Here is an 18,945-nt window from a genome sequence, read left to right on the forward strand (position 1 = left end):
ATTGATAAGAATGAAGAAGCCACATTGTCCCAAACATTCCTCATGTTGTCCCAAACTTTTTATGCATAAAATTTAAGGAAAGTCGCAAAGAAAAACTATTTTGGACACCTTGGAGGCGTCCTTTCAAAATGGATTCTAGATCATCTTAAAGAGGATTTTTTCCTCTTTCGAACGAGCCTATATTTGCCCTGAAACTCCTAATAGTTTGTGAGATATTGAATTTTTAAGTTAAGGAAATTATTCCTAGCAATGAGCCAACCTACACTCAGTCATACAAGTCAACCTCACTTCAAATAGATGTGCCCCTTCAGTTATAAATTAAATCTCTATAAATAGACATCTAAACACTTCATTTTGATCAGTAAATCGGGAAAGAATTCAGAGATACGAAGTATAGAAGAAGACAAAACGCTGAGGAGAACAAGGAGACTATTGTTTAGGACGAAAAAAGAGCATAGTTTTGTTTGGGCATAAAATCTTGGTCGAAGTTGTCGTGGTCGAAGTTATCGTAGTTGTCGTGGTCGAAGCTGTCATAGTTGCCGTGGCCGAAGCTGGCGTAGTTGACGTGGCCGAAGCTGTCGTAGTTGTAGTGGTTGAAGCTGTCGTGGTTGAAGTTGTCATAGTTATCGTGGTCGAAGTGTTGATTTATTGGGATTGGACAAATAGAGCTTGTTGAAGTCTTCTCTTGAGAACATAATAGGGAAGAGTTAGAGAACTTTGTGGAGCAACATATTGAAGATTTGAGGAGATCATTGAAGACCATGATGCATTGAAGTCATCATGAGGTGACCTTGAAGAAGTTTTGTTTGGGTAACATGAAGAGCAGTGGTGACACCTTCATGTGAAGAACAAGGTTGTCATTGATGATGTGACGTGGAGACTAAGTGAAGGCGTAGTTGAAGATTGATAGGGCTTGTTGAAGAAGACATTGTGAACCGTGAAGTATAACCAAACATATCTTGAACAAGGTTGTCATTGATGAAGTTGGTGCCTTGGAAGATAGGGTTGGAGCCCTAGAGGATAGGAGCCCTTAAGAGACCAGGTTGGTGCCAGTACCAAAGATAGGGTTGGAGCCCTAGAGGTTGGTGCCTTAAAAGTGACAAGGTTAGGGCTTTGGGAAGTCCAAGTCGATGCTTGGCAAAATAGAGGTTGGAACCTTGGAGATTGAATATTGGTGTTTTCATCTAGGGTTGGAGCCCTACACAAATATTGTACTTGATTTATTGAGATTAATACAAGTATTTATTTTTATTGTTCGTTTTGTGTTCTAATTATGAGTGATCTAACTGGTAAAACTAACAATTGAAAATAAATACTGATTCACCTCACCGCCCAGTATTTCCAACATGACCTTCTAGGTCTATTCTTATCTTGAGTTCCCAGCCCTCAAAGAATATCGGTCCTCTGGCCTACTCTTATCTTGGGTGCCCTACACATCCTCAAAGAGCATCGGATGCTAGATGATTATCCAATCCTCCATTATTTCTTCCCAAGTGAAGACAAGAATGTTGTGTCTAACTCTCCCTCTCAACTAGGGAAGATATGCCCTTTCTTGTAAAGGAATGTACCCAAGTTCCCTCTGACCAGGAACTTGCCCAAGCTCCCTCTCAATTAGGGACTTGTCAGAGCTCCCTCTTAACTAGGGACTCTCTTTTTCATCAGCAACTTCTTCTTCGTGGGTCTTTCAGCTACTTGATCAATTTCCTTGATATCATGAAATTCAGTTGAGCTTCTTCCTTGTAGGGCATTAGGCATTGATCACTTTCCTTCTTGGTTTGTCATGTCATTCCTTTCTTCATGGAAAGTGGCTTCCTTGATACATATTTGGAACCTTCGTCATGTGGTTACTTCTTCATCATCATGTTTCTTCTAGGAGTTTCCATCCACCACATGAATGCTGGTTGTACTTGTATTTGCAATTCTTGTTCCAGCAGCCCTACATGAACTCATCCAGATATGTAGGTATCAACATCCTTTATACATGTTGACACATCTCCCAAAGATATCCATTTTCAAGGGTCTTCATATTTTTAGACTTTTATCAGAGTCTTCATATCCTTCCGGGAGATTTCCTAGTCAAATCTTCTTGGTATTTTGGACGTTGATCGCCTTCATCATGGTTGCATATCTTGTGATCTCTTCCTTCCTCACACATTCCATTCCAAAGAGCTTTCAATCAGAGTTTCTTAGTTGTAGTCAACCTCCTCATACTTCATATGAGGACATATTATGTTGATTTCATCTAGAGTGACTTTATGCCTTCCTTCATCCTTTTAGATGAGGATATCTTTTTTCTCTTGATCATGCTTCTTAAGGTAGAAGTGATGATCCATGTTACCTGCAACCATATGACATGACATTATAATATTAAACACAAGAATACATACCTCATTTTACCTTTAGGTCATCTAGGCTTCTTCCAGCAGGTTCCTTGACTAAAAATATCTTTAATCCCTTGATCTGCTTCATTTCTCATGTCATCACACCATCATTCCATGAATTCCATAAGTTGGAGTTCTTGATGAAACACTTACTTCTTCTCTAGATTTGTGAACCCTTCGATGAGGATTCCATCAGAGAACCTTGAGGATCTTGCATATCCCCATCTGGCAGATGTTTCCTTTTTTGTATGATGAGCCTTGACTTGGATGACTTCTTCCTTTCCTTCAATGTCCAATGAGGTTCCCAAGGGTTATATCCTTTATGTTTGACTGCCATGGATTTTTGTTCTTCATGATTCCCATGGTGATGTCACGAGCTCTTGTTTCTAATGCTTTCATGATGCCATGATGCATCTTATTATCATGGTCATATCTATAACACAAGATTTAAGAGCTTATGATAGGACCCTTTTGTGAGGGATACCATCTCAATCATAGTATAGATCTGTTACTCCCTCTTTCCTTGGTCATTTTCTTTAGCTTCCTCCATCTTTCCAGTGATATGAGCTTCTTTCTATAATCTTTCCATAACATTGAATCTTAGCTATACTATTCTATCTTGTTTGAGGACCAAACTTCTCTTTCCTTTCTGCACATGTTTTTAACCTTCAATACTTTTGCCATCAACTTGTCTTTTTCTATCTAGCATAGAGACCACAAATTGTTGAATGAGGTAACCTTCTTGTTCATGGACATTTGTTACCTTGCCTATCAGTTAGAACAATGATGATTATCTTCATCTCCCAATTGAGATCTTATGAAGATATTCTTTCATTCTTTGATACCTTCAATCAGGTTTAAGTGATGTGACCTTCTTCACTGCATTTCAGAGAGTATATTTTCTAGCATTTCATATCTCTCTTTTATGTCACCTCCCCCGCTACATAGGGATGAGAGGACCTAGGACTGATTTCATATGACTTCTCTTATCTATGAGGATTATGACAATCCTCCTTATTTTACGTGAGGACCTTTGATCACCCATCCAACCTATAGATCTCCTTGCAATCATGAAGTCATTTTACCAAATTGATTAATGAAAATACTTACTTGACATGTGAAGATAAATTCTTCACCCTGATCATGTTGAAAGTGGTTAAAGCGGATGCATCAATGCTTCCTCTGAATGAGATCCTTGTTGTAACGATATGAAGCTTGCCTTCATGTTACTATGACTTATACATTTGATCCTTATGATTTTAGATGGCATTGTATTGCTATCACACAAGTGAACCTTAGTATCATGTAGAATCATAGAGAATCTTGCTATGATCACCTTATATTATTTGGACCTATTTATGAGCACTATGTTGTAGATGATCCACTTCAATATGCTATCGAGTATGCATCATGAATATGAATTGTCAAGACTATATTCTTTAACGAATTCAATCTGAGGTAGTGTCTATTACTAGTATGATGAGACCATGTTACTATTGAGATCACTATATGATATAGACCGAAACTGTGGGAGGCACCAAAATTGGATTTTCTTCTTTTGACTGTGATCCAAGTTCTAAGCATTGTCATCTAACATCAAGACCTCATCTTTCCAATATTATCGAGACTGTGGGTAGTTGTAGACTGCTGCTATAAACTGATTCTTGTAGATCTTTATCCCTTTCTTTTAATATCCTTAAACATGCTTTGATGTCCTTCTTGAAGCTTGATCCTTGAATGTCTCTTTGTTGCCCTTCCTTTGACTTCATCACCTTAGCTTTAATTCCATGTTGAAGAATCTAGGGCAATGTAGGTTAGTAAGATTCTTCTCGCCATGATAACTATTTGTGAGGTGTTTTTAATTTTTCTTATTAGCATAATCTTTAATATTAGGGTGTGCCTTCCTAGTTCATCAAATAAATACCAAAACAAAGAGATAAGAACACAAGATGTTGGATTTTTGCAAGGGCCAAAACCTCTCACTCTTTGAGAAAAAAACCTGCACAAAATTCTTCTTATAGAGATTCCAATTGACGAATACCAAGACCATGACCCTTGACCTATTATGCCACTCCAAGACCATGACACCAATCCTCTTACTGCTGAGATCATCATCATCACTGCTGCTTCACTGAGGTCATTATTGTTGCACCATTTCTACACCTTTACTGAGATCTTCATCTTGTAACTATGTTTCCATCAGGATCATGACCATATCTATACCGAGATCATGACTGCATCTAGAAGTATGCTGAGACAGAGTGTGTCACTGTGGCTACACCCTGCACCGAGATCTTCATCATCATAGATATGTCGAGACTATCTAGTATGTCGAGACAATGATTGTGTTCTTTAAGCTCCTTCTCTTCATAAGTATGTCGAGACTGTAAGGCTGCTTCAGAGATTACTATTTTGATAGGTCAAGACTGTGATCACCATGGTTGTGAGGGTGTCTAGACTTCATTCCTGTGGTGCCCATCTGAAAATGACATAGATGCTTTTCATCCAAATTTTGTACCTCACTGTACCCATTCGAATAATTTAGGGAATCTAAATTTTGTACCTCATTGTACCCACTGTAATTACCATCGAAGATTTCAGAGGCATATGAGATCCTGAACTATGTTTATACGAAAATCTTAGCAGGGTATTTATAGTAGTATCGTATCCATAAATGAGTCGATGTGTTACGCGGAATGGTTGTGTATCCATAGGTGAGCCGACATGATTGTTTTTAATTCATTTTGCTACCCGACATTAAGAGGATTGTGCTTGCCTTTTTGGAGGGGTTTTCTAGACACTAGGTTGACTCATATATTTTTCATATGCTCAAGAAGAGCTCTTCATACATGACATTAACTCTTTTGACTCAATAATAAATCCTAAGGCTCTCAGTGGGAGCCATTAACAAATAAACCTCTTGCTCATGAAACCCATGCAGCAAGGCATACAAAAATAATTTTATTTCTTTTATTTCATCATTTACAAAGGTCATGTCATTATGAAGACCGAACCTAGTTACACTTTTTTCAACAAAACATCGTCCTTGGTGTTCTTAGTGTTACACAGTATTTTGTCATACTTTCCATCCCATATCCTAAAGCGTCAAAATGATGAAATTTTTCAGTGTATTCACCATGAAACACATACAAAAGCATCCTTGAAGAAGACAAGAAAAGTTGCCCTAAGAAAGTTTTGAAGAAGTTTGCCTAAAAACCTAGTTTTTAGGATCAACGCTTTTTGCACCACTGCTGGCCCGTGTTGATGGCTTGTTGCAGCATACTGACCTAACACTGTGAGCACAGCTTTTGATAGGAAAACTCACACTGAACCTCTTCTGGCGTTTTTCCTAAAGTGGAGAAGCTTCTCTTACTAGAAGCCTCAAGAACGACAAGCTGGATATTGTTGAATAAGGATATGGTCGAGTTCTCCCATTTTGAGTCCTTGATCCTACCTTTAGGGATCTTCCCCTTAAGATGTGGACCTTCTTCCCCCTTTTGTGGATCCCTAACTCCCTCTCCTTTCCTATAAATGAAATCCCTTCTATCCCCAACTGGTTGGTCATTGCTTGGTTGCATTCCTATGTTGAAACTATGCCTAAATGCTGCCCATCTTACTAAGGAGAAGGAGTGCTTGAAGGTCTTGGCTTGGACTTGGAAATCCACCATAAAGGAGGCTTCCAACATCAAGGCTCATATGGTTGTATTCTTCCCTCATTTTCTATTAATAAATACATCAGGTGTTTACTTTCCATAAGTGTATAAATCATTATTCATTTAGTATGATATTCCTTGATCTGTCATATAGTTTATGTTAGAATGAATTATGCTATGTATGTTCTTGTCTCTTTTGTTTGATCTTCCTTGCAGGTACTCATCCACAACAGTGTAAAGAGGATTGAACTTGGAAGCGAGAAGATTGAGGACGACATCAACGAGCGCTTAGCATTAGAGTGAGGTAGGTCATCTGTCTTACTTTGTATTTTCCGACATGAACTAGGAAAGTTTGCAAGTATTTGTCTAAGTTGTTGTTAGATCCTCTTATAGGACTAGAGAGATCACTTATGTCTGCAAAAGGGATTGTCTTCACAACAAGAAATCATAGGAATTCCATTCTTACTCATTAAGAATGTATTCCCAAATCATATTTTAACACATCAAATTAATGCACATACATTACTCTTGAATCTACATTCACAGTTAAAAGTGACATCCTTCAAGGTAGCTTTTGTTAAGTTTCCATTAGTGTAGGTAAGAAAAGAGTCAAAATTAACATGACGAACTCAATCATCATGTTAATTGAATCTTGGCCTTACACTTGTTACACATTCCCAAAGCATACACACCAAGGTCATCATACTATATTTTAGATTAGGCCAATATTTTTCTTGGTAGATACAATTTCAGCTAGTAAAGATGGCTAGTAAGCCCATATCACATTGATAATGATGCATTAAACATATATGCAACCATGCATGCACTCCACATATCTCACTCACCCATTGACAATCAAGCCATTCACATGCTTGGGTTTAACCCCAACTTCTCAAGCACATCCTTTCCCAACATGTCTTTAAGTCCTTTATCATATTTCTAATAATTTGTATTAACAAAAATATAAAGAAATATAAGAAGGCATTCTTTTTCTTTTATGAGTTTCTAAATGACTTAATAATAATAATATCATTTATGCAACCAATATGTTTCCAAGTCAACATACACAATAATTCAACATGCATGCAAAATCAACATTCATGCATCAAGCTACAAGAAAGCATGTTGGCCCATTAGGCCCTAGTGTTTTAACTTGGCTCTGATACCATATGTAAGGTCCCACCTTACCAACCATCAAGAGTGTAGATAAGTAAAGGTTATGTTGAACACTATCACTCAATTTTATTTATTTTTACTCATAATATGACTAACTTGGTTATCATGAAGATCATGTTCCTTCATTTATTTCAATATAAGAATATAACATAAGAAGTCAGCGATAACTTTCCCTTAAAACCAATTCCAAAACACATTTCTCCTCATGTTTAAAATAACATAGCATGTGCTCTTTTCATACTTATACGTGAGTTCTATGTAAGACTGGAAATAAATTCCATCGTAATGCCATGTGTGAACATTAAACTAGATTAACCTATTTGATTTCCTAGATTATGCTAAATAAGCTTCATTTATTGACCCTTGATATCATAACTACAAAAGCATCATACTTATTTTGCAAAAATCACATATAAGTGCATGAGTATTAACCTACCTATAACAAGGTATCTGAGGGAAGAATATGCCTCTCTTCACCAGTAAATCTAATAAATATGATATGTTTATGAAATGGAATCACAAAATATATTGACCCAACAACATTTCCAAATTCATCAGTTAAAAATTCTCAATCCCAATTATTAAGGCAATGCTGCAATCATTAGAATTATGTAATGAATGTTGTAGCAATAACAACCACTGTTACCAATTCAGAAACATGTTATTCTTCAAACAATGTCAGGTAAAACAATGGACCTGCATAAATTGGGCATAAGAAGTTGTTTTCTACACTCATCGAAGCACAAAATGCACCCATGAATACATGCAGCTCAGACAACACTTATTATGCTCACTTGCACAAAATACTACATAAATGGTCACTGTAAAATTGTTTCCAACAACCCTTTTCTTCTTTTTATGAAAGGTTTAGATAATAAAAGTAAAAATTATCCTATTCTCTATTCACATTTCAAAAAATTATTAAATTAATTTTCACATTCATACCAAAAACTTGTAGACATAGGAAGCTATATCCATCAAATAGTCTATTCATAAATTTCTAGTACATAAAAACTACGGGAAGTAAGAATTTTACTCTAACAATTTATATGCACAAAAGTTACAGCCATTTAGGCCACTTGACAAACACTTCGCAAACATGCAATCTACATCCAATGAGACATTTCGACAGACACTTTGCAAGCATGCAATCTGCAATCATTGAGGCATTTTGTCAAACACCTTGCAAGTGGGCAGTCTACAACCATTGAAACATTTTGTCAAACACTTGGCAGTAATAAATTTGAGATTCTTCTTCAAACTATTTATCTCATAAAATTCGTAAACTGAAAGGAAAATGTTGGCATATTAAAACAGATATTTTCACCAAAAAATAAAAACACTCGACAACACGCAAACACAATTTGAAAAATTGCTTAGATTTACGAATCAGGTTCTGAAAATAAATTTTTGGAATGAAATCGGGGGTTACATGGTCTTAAGGTACGAATACCCCCTGATGTTGAGCTGAATTACAATAAAAACTCCGAGAGATTCAATTCTTTAAAACAACAAAACTTTGGATCTCATTTACCACTTTTGTCAAACACATAGCATGCAAACTTTCATCTACAACTCTACATGAAGAAATATAACCCAAAATTATGCTACTATGAGTTGTTCATTGAATTTACGAATTTCTATGTTCACTATATGAATTCTTGATACAAGTAATTAATCAAACATTTTACAACTTGCAAAGTTACTTCCTTTTACATGAGTTGACAAACTTATTGCAGCCGCTGCTACAATTTGGAAAACACATGGCAACCCTGAATGCTACAACCATTAATACCTTTTGTCAATTAATTTGTAATAGAACAACAATAAAAAATTACATACAATAAGCTATATCCATTGAGGAGTTTCTTCAAACATTTAGTGTGCAACCTTTTTTTTTAGAGATCTAAGTTTTAACCAACAACCCAATTCACAAGAAGCAAGAACCATGTATTAAATTGCTAAAATGTACAATGAAATTCTATCAAATATAGAATATTAGATTTAGATAATAGGCATGACCTTCTATGGACAAAATTTCATTATAAGAAGAATTTGAAATCCTTGGCAACACATTCTTCTTTTAGTTCCCTACATGTAAATTCTCACGCTCAACTTCCATGAAACTATTAACTCATTGTGGGTTAGCTCAGAAATAAATTTCTAATTATTTCATAAATATTCATAATGTTTTAATAATTTAAAGTAGCAATAATAAATTTAAAATATCAATACTTTAAAACTAATAAGAAACCAAAATTTCAAGAGAATTTATAGATATATCTGACAATGTGTATATATATAACTCGAGAAAGATGAGAGTATGCTCCAACTCCAATGTCATTACCAACTCATTGTGAACTATCCAATTTCCACCCAACCATATCCAGGGAGAAATTCCTCCCCTGGAACCCCCGAGCTGTAAGAGCTCCAAAGCAATACCAAAATATAGTAGTAGAGAGATATACAAGGCAAGGTGAGGAAGATAAGTTTCACTTCCTCTCAATACCACTCATGGACAACTTAACTACGTAGAACTAATTAGTAATTTGTTTTAGGAATTTAGATTCATTTCGATAACATTTGGATACTCTCCAAGACTCTCCCACTCACAATCTTCTTCAAGTCTCTCCAACTCTTGGTATTGCAATGCACCTCCCTTATCAAGTGAGAATACATGAGACACATACATAGGAGGAACAACAAATTCTTTTCATAAAGGAGGAGTAATATGCATGCATTGTATTCCATTTAGAAGAGTGTAACTCATGCCATTAAGGAGATGTATGCATACTATAGTTAAGGAGAGTTAGCATATGCATTAAAGAGAGTGTAAGAGGAATCTTTTATGACATGTCATTAATGAACGTAAGATGAATATTCGATTATTTGATGAGTGCATAATAAAAGAGTGTAATGTATTATTAAAAGAGAGAGAGTTACATAGAGCCATGAGAATCATCAAGGAGATAGGTGTGAATTGATTTAGGAGATGAAGGTGACTTGCAATTCCCTTTTAATAATAATATCATAGTCTCCTAAATGATAATAGTAATATTAATAATATTAATAATTCTAATAATATTGAGGATTAAGTCGAGATAGGAACTATTAGGATTGATTAATGATAATTTAATTGGTTTTCCTTCAACTATACTTGATTACCCATTGATTGAAGGTGATTTACTATTTTTGGAAAGTCATACTTGAGATGCTAGACATGACTTTCTATTTTTATAAACTCACTCCAGAATTGTCAGAAATGAGATTTTATTAAAGAAATTCATCTACGAGCTTCCATGAGTGGTATTTTTCTTCCGGAGAATAGGGATTCTGCATCCCTATTGCATACATCTCCATGCCTTAGTAGATTGAGGACTCCACACCCTGATCTACTCCAAGGATCCAAGATTCCACACCTTGATCTTTTAAATATTTAGGACTCCACGTCCCAATCCTTTTATTATAGATCCAAGACTCCATGTCTTTATCTTTCATGGATTTAGGACTCCGCGCCCTAATTTCCATGGCTTATCATCTACTCTACTTTGAAACTCTGCACTTCACCTTAAGGTACTGATTGTGATCTCATACCCATCTGATGGTTCATTGGTAAGGTCTTGTTCTAAGACCTGTACACATCACAATCTCATAGATCAAAGGAATCAAATGAATTTTATAATTAACTTATTCCTATTTTACCAAAGATGGTGCATGACTTCCAAAGTCATTTTGGTTCTAGAGAAACGACTTCCGAAACCATTTAAAATTTGAACATCCATGCTTGCAAATAATCACATCCCCTGTCATATCCTGCTCAATACAAGATTAAGCATATATAATCATAAAAATCATGTATCATGACTTCTACAGTCATTTATAATTTGAGCATTCTTGTTTGCAAATAACCATGTCTCCTGCCACATCTTGCTAAATACAATATTAAGCATATATAATCATACAAATCACATACCATGACTTCCACATTCATTTATGATTTGAGCATCCTTGTTTGCAAATAAACAAGACCCCTGCAACATCCTGCTTAATAAAAGATTATTCATATATAATCATACAAATCATAAATCATCCATAAATCATAATTAACCATATGTTCCACTTAACCATGATCATCCATGGAATCTTGGATCACCATCCATGTCATACGCCTATGCCCAAACTAGGATACCAAAAGAGAAAACATCGATAATATGCTCTTAACCAAAATCAATTCTTATACACGCAAACATAGATATTATCATAAACACATAGAAACTAGGTGACCCAAACTAGGTCTATAACATATAAGTATGTACATAATTATGTCATGCATAATATTATATCATTACATCAAAATCACCATCTCTAATTGTCAGAAAACTAACCTTGCCAAGGTGGTACACTCCATTTGCGATTAATAAAGTTGTTGTGAACAAGAATTGGATCAGTTGAAAAGTGTCGACACTGAGTTTGGTGCTACCAAATAAGTTATAGAAGGAAGTTTCCATCAATATGTGTTTGAATATAGTGATGACCTAAGAAGCATCATAATAGTTGAAGACCCTGAAGATTGTGCTAGCATACAAGATCATATATTGGAAGGTTGAATACTGGTTGGGTTTGCCAAACAACAATACGTGCCAATAGATGAACATGTAGCTAACGTGTTGATGAAATCTCTTCCCATAAGAAGTTAGTTTTAAGAGCATGCTCAGATTGGTGGATATGTTGATCTATTCCTGAAAAGTTGGTGTATTGATAAATGTCTTTGATTTGGTTTAGAGGGAGAGATACAGTACCATAAGACTTCTTGTATGTTGGTACTTGGGAGGACATCATAACCTGGTTAGTATTGAGATCTCAGTTGATGTCTAGATCTCAAAGGGATCGTATCAGTTGGAGATTCAGTTTAGTGTTGATACCTAGATCATTGTAAGGGTTGGTGTCAAGGCATGGAGGCCTAGATGGTATCATGTTGTATGGATACCAGGGTTGTACCCTTATGGTACCTATATTGGAAAATGCCTAGATGACACCTTATTCCCTGTTGGGAGGTTACCTTCGCAGTAAGGGTATCCCAAGCGTTGTGTATGTTGTATTATTCTTGGAACATTTCAAATTGAGATCAACCTTCCACCGATTGAACATTTATGAATACCTCCCTAGTTAAGAGGGAGTGTTGAAGAATGTAACTAGTATTGGTCATCATAATTATACTTGAGTCATATATTTGTCAAAAGAAAGAAAAAAGAAATAAATAAGTAATGTAAATATAAATAACAATAATACATCAAAGATAATGATTAATTAGTAATTAGTTAATGAAGAGGTATTTCCCCAATGACATGACCGTTCAAAAAGGGACACCTGCCTAGGGTATATAAGCAGATCCTCACCCTCATTGTAATCATGTCACTTGTATTCAAATATTCTTATATATAATTACTTGTCCTACAATGGATGTCTTTGTCTTCAAAATATTTTGAAGATTATTACATGTATATGAACTTTGTTTGTTACATTGGTATCAGAGTTCTTTGATCCTCTAGCCCCTCACCTGTTGCACAGAGTTGTGTTCTCCGATCCAAGTCTTTGGCCATCAAAATTCGTCAAACTAGTTGTTGTTGAAGCGTTTCGCTACATAGTGTGGAGGTTCTCCATTTTGCAAGTTGTTATTTAGGCCTTTGGTTAATTAATAATAATAATAATAATAGACCTTTGGCTATTTAAAAGAAAAGGATATATATCTATCTATCTATATATATATATATTAAAAACCCAATTAAAAAAAAGAGTTCTTATTATATATATATATATATATATATATATATATATATATATATATATATATATATATATATATATATATATATATATATATATATATATATATATATATAACCGAAAAGAAACATTGGTATCAGAGCATTCCTTTGAGTATACAAACTTTGTTTGTTACATTGGTATTAGAGCATTCCTCTGAGTAGATGAACTTTGTTCGTTACATCAACCTTGTATCGGTTGAACAATTATGAATACATCCCTAGTTAAGAGGGAGTGTTGAAGAATGTAACTAGTATTGGTCTTCATAATTGTACTTGAGTCATGTATTTGTCAAAAGAAAGAAAAAAAAATTATTGTAAAAGAAAAATTACTTATGAGCATGGGTTTCATGCTCATTTTATTTTTGCTTCTAGGTTAAGCCTCCATTGAAGGCTTCTAGGATTGAGTTATAAGTAATTGTTAATGTCTTTATTTTGTAGACCCTTCTTGGGTTCATTGTAACAAAGAAAGAAAAATATTTATTTATTTTTGGTCATGTGATATTCCTCCACGAAGTCGTCCTTCCCATTCCCTTCAATCGACCTCTGAAGGATATTCAAAATATTATTCATACCCATGCATTTGACCTATTGAGGACACACATGACATTTGATTTGTAGCGAAGAAGTAGAAATGAAGTGCGAACTACTAGAAGGAGAGCCTATCCTATGCCAAGAAGAAAAGGAAACCAAGTGAAATACTGAAATTAATGATCCTTTGCCACACGTGTGATTTTTTTGAAGTATTACAGGGCCGACAAAGTGAAGGAGACTGAAAATTGCAGAAGAAGGGAGAGAAGGGACGAAACCCTAAATTGTATGATATTTTTCCTTGACTTGATACCTAACAATTTGACTTGTTCATGGGAGGCTGACTTGGCAGAGTGGAGGAAGTCATTTTTCTTGTACTTGGGTCCTTTTTGTCTTATTTGATTTAATTCTAAAGAAGAGAAGAAGAATTTTGGGTTTTCCCCTTGAAGAGTGGTTTTGCCCTGGTTGAGTGCCTACGTCTGGTGTCCATTTGTGTTAGATGATCTTGATGATTTTATGATAGTTGTTTGATGATAAAGAACATAATAATGATAACTAGAAGAATATTTTAATTAAATAAGTAAGATAACATCAGAAGAACCTATCAAGTTAAGAGAAATCATTTTCATTAGTTTCCTTAAGGATTTGTCAACACCCCGTTGGGGTTACTTGATACATCAACTTCCTCGGGTCGTAACTTTGGCATATGATCTTCATTTGATGCGTACAATACCTTGTTAGGAATATCTATCCGAGGACTACAAATTTTGACTGCAAAACTCTACCACAGGATTTTTTATTTCCCATTAAAAAGGAAATGTCATTTAGGGCTTCAAAACGGTTCCATAAGTTTAGGACCCGAAAAATTGCAAAAAATAGTAAATTGTGCTACAATTAAGGAAACAAAAATAAAAAGTGTTCGTGGTCCAAGTGGAATAGGTGGGTGGCCACCACTATCCACCTAGATCAGTCCTCCCCCCTTAGGAAGCAAAGGTCTCCATTTCATTGAGTGCCTCCATGAGATGAGGAAACTTCTGTTGAACTTGGTCCCTAGTGAGCCACTTGCCTTGGTGCAGGATCTAGCCAAATTTGACAACTCGATACAGTTGGATCTTCTATTTGTGATTTTTCTTGATCTTTGTGTCCATGATCCGATCAATTGTGGCCAATTCAATGCAGTTTGGGTTGAGTTCTGTTGGTGCCAACTGCTCATCAATGTATGATGTGACCAACAATGGTGGAAAGTATGGCCGAAGGAAGTCCACATTGAATATGGGGTGCAAGCCAAGGAATGGGGGGATACTAAGCTCGAAAATGTTGTATCCCACAACCTTGGTGATGGTGTAAGGCTCATATTGGAGTGGTTGAAGCTTTCGATTGGATTTGACAGGGTGTTCTTTCTGTAGATGTAACCAAATTTTGTTACGCACTTGAAACTTATGTGGCACTTGATATTGATCATGCCACTATTTGTAGTTAGCATTGGATTTTTCCAAGATGCCATGAAGCATTTGGAGGATGTGTTAAATGCACTCAATAAACTTGGTGGCTTTATTAGCTTCAAATTAAACATGGGCAAATTCTTCCTTTTAGTTGCAAAAGGTAGTGCAACATGAATGGGACGTAATGGTTCAAATCTTAGGCCCACTTCAAAGGGGCTATGGCTAGTCGAGCTATGGAAAGCTCTATTATTTCTATGTTGCACATAGGGAAGACTCTCATCTGATGTTCATGGATGCTTTGAGTTGTACATACGCATTATGTGCACGATCATCCTATTGATGACCCTTGTTTAGGGATGGAATGTGGTCGAATTGGTGAGCTTAGTGTCCAATAATGACCATGTTGAGAAATCAATACTAGTAGACTTAGGGTTAGATTTATATTTCTTGATAATTACTTGTGAATTAGTTTGGATTATTTTTCTTCTTTGTTATATTATATTTCATAAATAAATTACCAAATTATGTGTGTATGAGGGTCACAAAAATACAAGACACGAAATATAGGCACTCTGCTAGGGAAGAACCCCTATCTAGGGGAAAACCCAGTCAAAATCTCTTCCTTCAATATTTTTCTTAAGACACATCAAGGTAGACACAAAACTCCTCCAACCACCAAGTCAACCTCCTCTTCTAGCAACTTTGACCTTGAAGCAGCAACACTTCGACCCAACAAAGCCAGAATTTTGGCCTTCCAGCAACAAAATCTTTGACCTAGCACTTTCAAAATTTTGACCCTTCCAGCAGTAAAACTTCGATCCAACGATTGGCCTAGTAACTTCACATAAGAGAGAGAAAGATATACCTAAAAACTTCAACCTTGATCCTTCCAACACTTCTTCTTCTTCTTCTTGGAATTTAACACTTTTTTGCCTCCTTCTCTTGGATATCAAACTTGTGAGAGAGATGCTCCAAATGAATTTGAACTGCTTGTATATATAGGCTTTAGGTGAGGTCTAATTTCCCTGTTTGAGGCCGACTTGATCTCCTTGAGGCTGACTTGGTGTGGAGGTTTCAAATACCTAATTTTACTCAATAATAAATCTTTTTACATTATTGAAAAGCCCAAGAAGGGTCTCATAAAATGTACAATAACTCTAATGAATCAATATAAATCCTAGGAGCCCATAATGGTTACTTTGACTAATAAACGGTGACCCAAGCATTAAACCCATGCTTTGATAAGTCATTGTAATAATAACAAAAGAAATATTTTTTCATTCTTTTGATAAGTACATTACATAATGACTCTGTTGGTAACACTAGGGGGGGGGGGTGAATCAATATTCCTTAGCAATTCACACTTTTAAATATTTTCAGAGCATTAGTTAATCTTCAATTATTATTAATGTTTATGCAGTAATAATAGTAAATAGAAGAACACAATAGACACAAGATTTTTAGGTGGAAAACCCCCTCCATGTCAAAAACCACTGAATGCTTTTATGGTAAATTCTTTAATATTCAGGCCCAACAAAAATGAAAGCAACAACTTCCTAGAATTCTACAAAAGAATTCTTCTCTAGCTCCCACTGGAAGGATGCCCCAACACCCTGGTTTCTTTAGTAGTCAACTAAATAAATGCCCCAACATCCTAGACCAACCTACCACCCTGAAGTGTTCACAGGCTCCAACCTGTTAGCGATTTCATGCACCTGCCTAGCACCTCCCTGCCACCCTATAGTGACTGAAAATGAGATAAGAGTGTGGATTCATGTACCAGGGACAACGATCCATGATAAAATATGATCTATAATGATTTTGACCGAACACCCAATCACACTATGACCTGAAACCCAACCATGACATCATCCCAACAGAGATTCCTATACCTCCCAATAATGCCTTTTCAACTCTAGGCAGATTGAATCTTTTACAATAATGACTCTTTCAATGATGACCCTTTTACAAATGACTCTTGGCCTTGACACTTCTTCACAATATACAGATGGTTGTCATGTCTTCAGAGGATGTCTTCCTGCAATTCTTCCTTTGATTTGATATTTCTGCTATTGAATTCTTGCTTGAAGTTGTACTTGAATCTTCTTCTACTTGCATGCAAAATTTACTCAACGAAACCAATCCCAAAACAAAACAAAATACCCTTCAACTTACCTTTGCCTGCAAAACACATGTAAGTGCATAATAATGAATAAATACAAATTAAAATCACAATGTGTACCTTAAGTGTTCTTGTCACTTTTATTGTTGACTTGCTGCAACAGTAGACAAAAAATCCCACTCTTGATATAGGCCTGGACTCTATGCAAGACTTTATCCAAAACTGACCTAAAGATATATACAATAGAAACTGATGACAAACCCTAGGCTTGTGATGGACCAAGTTCTAAGTACAACAACATAGACCATTAAACTATCAAACATGACAATACAAGTAACATGAACTTACACCATCATATACATTTAGCAAACTTAGTGTGGCATCAAGAACATGTAGCATCAAATGTGTAGTATCAAGAATAGGACATTCGAAAAACTAACTGTGACATATAGAGACATCAAGACCCTGTATATACTTACGTTTTCCTGCAAAAACATATGTCAGAGATGATACTCAAAATTCAAATGTAAACGCTAATCATACATACCTTGCTATAGGAGACTTACCCTTGACTGTTGATGTGTGGTCCTTACTGTAGTGATCCTTGAATGCATGCTTTTTCTTTCCTTCTAGGATCTTGATATTGAATCTATTGTATCTATGTAATTTCAGATCTCCAAGGTCTGAAATTTCGTCCTGTGGTAGCCCTATGAGTCCTCTTTCCAACCCCACAGGTCTGATGACCTGATTATAGACTAGTTCAGTAGATTGAACTTGTACGAAGTGACACATGTCACTGTTGCAAGATTCGGCCCTGAACAAGCTACTAAATAAACTACAGTCCGTCCTATTTCTGTGACTATTTACGAAACTTGAATTCAATGCTCAGAGAGAAAGTCATGACAATGTTACCAACGTCACATGTTTGACATGGAATTCGAGAGCCTGCAAAAATCCTAACTTTCTCAGATCATATCGCCGACAATATAGCGAACCGAGATATGAAATTCGGTCACAACGTTCATCAAGATTTTCGCTCAAATGGGTTTTAATTTCAGCTTTTGAAGCTTCGTAAAAACAACGTTATAGCACAAATACCACAATGACTTGTTTGAAGCCATGAAATCCCTACTAGAGGAGGATACGAGGGTCGTTATTATATGAATGTCTTGAGTTGAGAGGGTCCTAAACAAGTGAACATTGGAGGGATTTTAGGGGAAAAAAAGATTTATTAATTATTTAATATTCAATTACCACAACGAATTTTGAGTGTCATTCCATGACCCCATAGGGTTTTAGCCCACTAACTAGGGTTACTAACTTCAAACGCAAATAACTCTCAAACCGTGAAGAGCTGGGAGACATGCCATATATCAATGAAAACATCTTGACGAGTATAATCCATAGAGAAGATATTTGATGCAAAATAATATGATTTTTCAAGTCAAAATTCTCTTGCAAGATCGGGGTAGCCTTTGGTGCTTCTTGGGTTGACATCAATGACAACCACTGATCAACAATTCCCCCTTTGGCATTGATGGAAACACAAGTACTCCCCCTGTGGTCATGACACCTCTTCCTATTGCCTTCTCCCCCCCTTCATCATCAATGTCAAAGGGTAACTCCCCAGGACAAAGAGCCATCCTATAGACCTGTACACACCTCCACTCCCCCTTTCTACTCAAGTAGATAAGAGAAAGAGTCTAATGAAAACTTGGGGGAATCCCTAGCTTTTGGAAAAGATACTGAAATGCTTCACGAGGTAATGGTTTGGTAAAGATGTTAGCAATTTGTTCCTTTGTGCCAACATATTCAAGG

Source organism: Pinus tabuliformis, chromosome 8 (assembly GCF_031772625.1).
Source record: "Pinus tabuliformis cultivar Carrire ecotype Pingquan chromosome 8, CPIR1, whole genome shotgun sequence".
Taxonomy (NCBI): domain Eukaryota; kingdom Viridiplantae; phylum Streptophyta; class Pinopsida; order Pinales; family Pinaceae; genus Pinus; species Pinus tabuliformis.